The 7,262-nt window shown below is 35.4% G+C and overlaps 1 long non-coding RNA gene across 1 annotated transcript in view; it reads right to left on the reverse strand.

Moving 5' to 3' along the window:
• The window catches only part of LOC123523610 (uncharacterized), a 55,212-nt gene extending 48,278 nt beyond the window's left edge, over positions 1–6,934 (reverse strand). The window contains exon 1 of the long non-coding RNA XR_006681143.2: positions 6,851–6,934. This is a non-coding gene — a long non-coding RNA (uncharacterized LOC123523610). The remainder of the gene's footprint in view (positions 1–6,850) is intronic.
• Positions 6,935–7,262: the final 328 nt, after the last annotated feature.

Raw genomic sequence — 7,262 nt, forward strand, 5'->3', positions numbered from 1 at the left:
CTCAATGCCTTTGCAGAAGACAGAGCAACAAGGGAAACACCCTTAAGGGCCCGACGAAACAGGCCAGAAGACGGAAGTTCTGGTGGTATTTAAGAACTACTTATCATAGAGTCCTCCACCTGTTCCGTCAGACACAATCGAAGAGGAAAGCGTAGCGTCCAACTGTAAAAGGGCTGAACACCAGACATGCGGTGTGTCTCAAAATAGTTGAGTCATAACCTCTTTTAATAAAACGTTAAATGACTTTACTAAAAACAATTGGAAAATTGCCATGACCCAAAATCTTACGAAGTTTGTAAACTATATCTCCATAAAAAACGGGTTTAAAAATACCTTCTCGCAGAAGTGTCGTTAGATTGCTTTTGTATTTTAAAACCAAATCTGAATTACGATAGTAAAATTTAGCAAAGTATTTACATAATTTATAATAATGGTAGCCCTGTTGAAGAAGCTTATTTGTAATATATTGGTTCCTCAACATGACTACACGCTCTTGCAAACCGAATTAGCTGAGAAATATATATCCCATAAGATGTAGCCTGCGGTACATTCAAATGGGGGAAATTTACAATACTAAAATTAAAATCATCCCTCTTGTCATAAATTTTGGTATGTAGAAAACAGTCGTCAGTAGAGATCTGTAAATCTAGAAATGAAGCAGTAGTGTCCGAGTTGTTAGTTTTATTTAACTTCAGCTCCCGGGGATAAATAGTATCTACCAACTGAGCAAAAACGGATTATCCATATTAAGTATATCATCTAGATAGCGTGATGTACTATTAAATGCGGTAATAATGTCTGCCTGTGTATCTGGAGAAAGGCCATACATAAAATCTCTTTCATAACAATATTAAAACAAATCTGCGACAAGGGTGCACAATTTGTTCCCATGGGAATACAATTACTTGTCTGAAAACTGCATTCCCAAACCTTGACTTAAATATTCTTCAATAAAAAGGAAAGGGCTTGACAAACTTCGTCACAGGTCCACATAGTATAATTCTTTACAATGCAACTAGTAAAAAATGCTTTATCAAAATTACAAGCGAGAAAGTAGCATTTTCCCTGGCAAAAGTCTTTTGAATTAGGGCAGTTAGTTTTTCATTTATTAAGTTATGGTAAAGTGGTATACAAAGTAGAAAAATCGTATGTACTGACTGAAGACTTATTTATTTATTTGGGTTTTACGGCGCACCAACACTGAAGACACCTTGTAATTATTAAAGTATAAGAAATTTTGATATTTATCTCAGCGAGAAATGTAATTCAGTATTTACAAGTACATATACATGTGCATATTGCAGTGTATAAATTGTGTTTCAGCTATATACTATTTAAATCGGATGAAAAGTTAGAAAACAAATATTTTGGACATTTCATGATTATGTACAATGTACTGTCATTTTGTGGAAATTAATTTATGATTTTGTCATTTTTTAAACCAACTTGTATTAAAAAGCAGTTAAAATTGGTTGTTGTTCCTCTTGTGTAATTGAATAGGATTATGAAGGCAGAATAAAATCAGTCACCTAGAAAGCAGTTTATGCTTGAAAACCATTCGAACCGGCCACACCAACAAGTCAGATTGGTCCATTTTAAGGGCCGATAAAGATAAAAACAAAATTACATTTAAACGATTTATTCTCTTGAACAGCTTGATGGACCTTTATCAAACTTGGCCTGTAGCATCTTGAATGTCCTATCCCATTTTTCTTGTACACAGGGGCACTTGTCCTCTTTTTGGGACTGCCGGAGGTAAATATCCCTATTTCTTTTCAAATGGGAACAATCGGCGTTTTATGGGCAATTGAAAATAAAAATACTGTTCAATTTGAGCACTTGGTCCGTTTAAGGGGTCACCAGAGCTATAAATACCTTAAAATTACTTCTCATGAACCAAAACTTGGTAACATCATTGTAAGGTCCCCACACTCTTTTTTAACGAGGGCACTTGACCCACTTTAGGGGCCGCCAGAGCTTAACAGAAAACCCTCGAACGCCGCCTTCTCATGTACTGCCTGACTGATCACATTTGTACTATTACATTATTAGAATGTCCACTCCCAGTTTAAATGAATCACTCGGTCATTTTTAGTGGGTGCTACCGCTTTAAATACAAATACATTTAATTAATTTACATCTTCTTAGAACTGTTCGTTAGAGCTAAAAAATAAAAATATATTTCAACAACTTATTCACAGGAACTATTTGATGGACCTTCGTCAAACTTGATCTGTAGCATCATTATTAGGTCCCCTCCCAAAATTGTTCAGTTGGGTGCTTGGCCCTTTTTAGACTTAGAAAGAGAATACAATTTATAAACCGTCTTCTCTTGATTGGCGTGATTTATCGTCATGAAACTTAGTCTTAAGCACCATTGTAAGGACCTCTCCCAATTTCAAACTGGACACACGGTCCCTAGAAAGGGCCGCGACGGCTAAATATTCAAAAATCCTTTAGAATACTTCTGTTTGTGAATATTCATCAAACATGATCCATAGTATCAAGGTTCTGTCCCCAATTCGTTCAATTAGAGGCACTTCGCCCCGTATAGGGTCCGCTAGAACTGAAAGTAGAAATACCTCATGAACCGCTTGATAAAAAGCTTCATCAGACTTAATCTATAGTATCATTATAAGGTCATCTCCCTATTATGTTCAAATAGGAGTACTTGATTCCCGAAAGCCACTAGCACTAAAAAATAAATACATTTAAACAACTTCTCATGAATTGCTCATAAGATTTTCATGACACTTGGTCTGTAGCATCATTATAAGGTACCCTCTTCTTTTTGTTTAAATGCTGGAACTTAGCACTTTTTAGAGGCTACTTTTATGTCGTGTTATTGGTACTGTTTAGTTTCTCAGCATGATCGTTTCGGTCTGGGTGGTTCCAGTGCTCCCGCTTTCATAGCCTTGGGTATTGTGTAATCACTCCCCATTATTTTATTTGGGGACCATACGCCGCTTTTCATGGAATTTGTCTCTAAACTGCTTTTTGTACTTTTAGCATGTGTAAATGTTGAGTTATGCTCAACCCGGGGCTAGAGGGCGTGGACGGTAGCATGCATTTCCACTCCTGTCCATGAACAGGCTCAATCAAGCCGAGCCTGTAACATTTTCGTTTTTTGTCGTGTTGAACGACCTGTGGAGTTTCAACTTTTTCTATTTCACCAAACTTAGTTTGTAGCATTCTTTTAAGATACACTTTTAAATTTCTTCTATTGGGGGCTTTGAGAGAACAATTGGGCTAAATATAGATATAACTTTCATTACGTTTTCCCCTTGAACGGCTTGGCGGATCTTCATTGAATTAGACTGAAGGCAACCTTGTAAGGTCCTGTCTCCAACTGGTTAAATTGGGGGAACTTGTTTTTAGCTCACCTGAGCAATGCTCAGGTGAGTTTTTCTGATCGCTCAATGTCCGGCGTCCGTCGTCTGTCGTCCGTCAACATTTAGCTTGTGTATGGGATAGAGGCTGGGGTCAAAAACTAGGTCACTAGGTCAAATCTAAGAAAAACCTTGTGTATGCGACAGAGGCCGTATTTTTCAGTGATCTTCAAGAAATTTTGTCAGAATGATACCTTGATGAAATCTAGGTCAAGCTCGAATATCAGACATTCGGGGTCAAAAAACTAGGTCACTAGGTCAAATCAAGGAAAAACCTTGTGTATGCGATAGAGGCGGTATTTTTCATTTTATCTTCATGAATTTTGGTTAGAATGATTACCTTGATGAAGTCTAGGCCGAATTTGAAAATGGGTTATCTGGGGTTAAAAAATAGGTCACTAGGTCAAATCAAATAAAAACCTTGTGTATGCGATAGAGGCTGTATTTTTCAACTGATCTTTAAGAAATTTAGTCAGAATGATTATCTTGATGAAATCTAGGCCGAGTTCGAAAATGGGTCATCTGGGGTCAAAAACTAGGTCACTAGGTGAAATCAAAGAAAAACCTTGTACATGCGATAGAGGCTGTATTTTTCAATTGATCTTCATGAATTTTGGTCAATATAAATGCCTTGATAAAATCTAGGTCAAGTTTGAATATGGGTCATCCGGGATCAAAAACTAGGTCACTATGTCAGCAAAATAAAAACATTATGTAAGCAATAGGAGCTGCATTTTACACCGGATCATCATGAAATTTTATCAGAATGTTTGTCTGTATGAAATCTAGGTGGAGTTCGAATATGGATCATTTAGGGTCAAAAACTAGGTCACCCGGTTAAATTAAAGAAAAACCTTGTGTACGCAATAGGGGCTACATTTTACACTGGAAATTCATAAAATTTAGTCAGAATGATTGCCTTGACGAAATCTAGGTCAAGTTAGAATATGGGTCATCGTTGGTCAAAAACTAGGTCACTAAATCAAATCAAAGAAAAACCTTGTGTATGCAGTAGAGACTGTATTTTTCAATTGATCTTCATGAAATTTAGTCAGAATGCTAGCCTTGATGAAATTAAGGTCAAGTTTGAATATGGGTCATCTGTGGTCAAAAATTAGGTCGTTAGGATTTATCAAAGAAAAACATTTTGTATGCGATAGAGGCCGTATTTTTCAATCGAGGTTGATGAAATTTAGTCAGAATGATTGCCTTGATCAAATCTAGATCAAATTCGAATGCAGGTCATCTTAGCTCAAAAACTAGGTCACAACGTCAAATTGAAGAAAATGCTTGTTTACCTTTAAGAGACCACATTTTTGATCCAATTTCAATGAAAACTGGTCAGAATATTTGTTTCCATGAAATCACTATGTCAAACATGTTTACACTGTTATGGTGTGTTTCTCAGGTGAGCGACCTAGGGCCATCGTGGCCCTCTTGTTTTATATATATATATATATATATATATATATATATATATATATATATATATATATATATATATATATACAAAACACAGTTGTAACCATACATATATTCAAGGTCAAATTGCTATGGTCAGGTGAGCAGTTTATGGCCACTATGGGCCTCTGGTTTTGTAGAAAACGCTTAATCTTATGCTAGTGACCTTGCACTTTCCATTTATGTCATGAACAGACTAACCGCAGGTAAACTTGTTTGCTTGGTTGCGATTTTTATTTCCAAAGGATCTTTATATTCTAAATTTTTCTTACCTTTACAACAGCAGTCTGTGTAAGAGCCAACTGATAGCCATAAAATGTCTCCTTGTACTTGGACTTAGAGTTATTACATTTTCTGGTCCTCATAGACCATTTGGTCCATTCCAGGTTCCGCCTAATCTGGTTCTAGAGGCGTGAGGGGTATGACACGTTCCATTAAGGCTCATGAAATGACTCAGTGTAACCTAGTCGGTTATTATTTCTGTGCAGGCAAATGAGCTTGTTTTATCACATATCGTTAGGTGACAGTAACTCGGTGTGATAAATATTATTGTTATTATTACAGTGATCCATAACGTACGGATAAGTGGATACGCTTGTCATGTTATGGACGTTTCGAGCACTTCATAATAAAACGATTGCAACCAAATCCCCCTTTGCCTTGATTTCAACGTGATACTGTAATTTTGGGACACTATGATAATTTTTGAATTTCAGACAATTTTGTTTCATCAATGACGTCAATGCTAAAATTTCCAGGTCGTCAAACAGAAATTAAATTACCGAAATCGAATAAAGCAATTACCCTAGCTGTGCATAGCGTGCATGGATGCATAAAGAATGCATTGTTCGCAAACGCTAATGAAATTTAACATGTGGCTTAACGTGACTTTATATGCCATTTTGTAGTTGGAAATATAATTATTTTGTCGTTTTCTGTTGAATTTAAATCTTAAAGTAGGACAGATTACCATGATACCTAATTTGTTCCCTAAAGTAATTATCGAAATTACATTGAACGATTGAAAGGTTATTTAAATCACCGGCATGTGTGAGACAAATCATAGATCTAACATTTCGTAAATCCGTCAAAAATGTTTACATGTATCTTCTTATATAATCCTTAGAAGATGAATTTCATAATACAATTAGATGTCGATGTCTCTATGAAGGAAATCATTTTACACGTTATCATTGTAGTTAGCTTAAAGGAAATAACTAACATTGTAAATATTTACTGATTCTTGACGAAAAATGCCATATTTATTTGAAAATTAAAAATAAAATGTTTTGATCATTTAAGACATTCACATTTTTATGAATACGAGTAGTGTATCTTAGTAAATACAAGGCAACTTTAATACTCAACTCTGAGTGCGTCAGGTGCGAACGTTTTAAGAAATACGTATTTTCTTGTTTCGCAAGTTCCAATGTCATGTTTACATGCTGCGTAAAATAAAGACTTTTATCATGACACATATGTATATAAAACCTTTTGAAATCTCAAGCTATCACTTGGGCAGTGTTCGGATATGGCCTGCATCTGAAGAGCTTGATTTAAATACCTTCATTGCTGATAAATACAACCATTAACATACCGTACAATGCAAATAGTGAAAACAGATCCCGGGCATACGTCTATGGTGCATTGAGGGCATAGTAAACCTATTAAATTATATATATTATTACATATCACTTCTCCTTTGATTGATTTAATGCTTGCTTTTCTTTCTGTTATTTAAATAGAACGTAATCCAGTTTAATGTTTATGAAATCAAATGAAGTATTTAATACGTATGACATAGAAACTTCAGTGTATTTGGTGGACAGTGTTTTGTGGTTAGATGAAACAAAGTAGTTTGCAGAGTATACATCTTTAGTTACTCTCATTGATGTACCTTACTAGTCGCTACTTACTTACCCAACTGGATACTGTGTGATCGATCTTACTGGATTTAGGGTTAAAGATCGATTGCGATTATACTTAAATGAGCTACATACCTGTAGGCTTTAAACGAACTTCCTCTGTGTCAAACTTGAATATAAGTTAACATGACCACTTCGGGGTCAGTTAATGTGAAAACTGAAATTAGAAAATGATAACATACGGTTAACAAAACCTGTCAAGAAATTACAGCATATCTATTTGTCATTAATATTCATTTACTTTTCGTTTTAGCGTTAATTGTTAAGTATAGAGAAATCTGTTGTTGCACGGAGAATCCGTGTAAGGTTGCATAGCTTCCTTAAACGTTAACAACAGAAAATGTTCGCAGTATTTACTATTAAAAGTGTCTCCCTTTTGACTTATGGATTGCAATGGCATTTTTCTGCTTCTCTGCAGAAATTTTCCTATAGATTGAACTTTAATATAACTTGAGAATAAATATGCGTCGAAATCCATGTCCCCTGG

The sequence above is a fragment of the Mercenaria mercenaria genome, chromosome 3 (assembly GCF_021730395.1).
Source record: "Mercenaria mercenaria strain notata chromosome 3, MADL_Memer_1, whole genome shotgun sequence".
NCBI classification, from domain to species: Eukaryota; Metazoa; Mollusca; class Bivalvia; order Venerida; family Veneridae; genus Mercenaria; species Mercenaria mercenaria.